Below are 902 nucleotides of genomic sequence, written 5' to 3'. Positions count from 1 at the left end.
GGGCTCTCTGATTCCGCGCCTGTGAGGTTGGAGAGTGAATGGTTTAAGAAGGACATGCGAGATTTGGCGGAGCTGCTCTCGAAGTTGAACTTGATGGCAAAGGAATTCGTACCTCCGTCCCTTGGTAGGATGGCAAGCAGATCCTTTACTACTAGAGAGGGTTTTTTGGGAATCGATTTGTGGTAAGTGATGGGATGGCCAATAGTGTCTCTGTTGGGAATAGAGGGAGATGGGTAAGGGTTCCGTCTTTTATTTGGATCCCTTTCTTTGATTGCCTTAGTTACGGATTTAAGTGGTTCATGACAAGAAGAAGAATGGATATGACCAGGAGAAACGTTGAATGAATAGTGGGACGAGTTTGGCGCAGCGAGAGGAAGTGATCAGGAGGACCATATATGTATTCAAAATTGATCACCAGGTATCAGAGATTTTCCACAGCCTAGAAATAATTTGTTTGTGTTTATTTTTTTTGCTTGCTCGGAAACTTTTTCTACCATCTGAGTATGCTATTAGAGTTTAATTCCGTGAGCTGTAACTATCACTGTAAATTATTGCATTGTCTTTTTATGTTTCCCCTGCCCTTATAAGGGTTGTTGAAACTATGACATTTTTTATTGTAGGATAGTAGCATGTTGAAACTATATCTAGGGAATTCCAAGAATGCTAAAATCTGGAAGTATGTGTGCATATATGTTATCTATAACCATACTTTTTGATTGAGAGATGAGAATGTTGTTACATTGTTTGAGTAGTATACTTTAGGCAATCATCAAAATTTATTAATCTTTTAGGAAAGTAAGATAAACTTGAACCATGTTTAACATCTAAATTCAGCAATTCTTGAGCACTGGTCTGGAACCTCTCCCAACTTCAAAGAGAGAAGAGGTTTTCTAGGTAGTTTT

This window comes from Zingiber officinale, chromosome 10A (genome assembly GCF_018446385.1).
Source record: "Zingiber officinale cultivar Zhangliang chromosome 10A, Zo_v1.1, whole genome shotgun sequence".
Lineage (NCBI taxonomy): Eukaryota > Viridiplantae > Streptophyta > Magnoliopsida > Zingiberales > Zingiberaceae > Zingiber > Zingiber officinale.
This window is presented reverse-complemented; position numbering follows the sequence as displayed.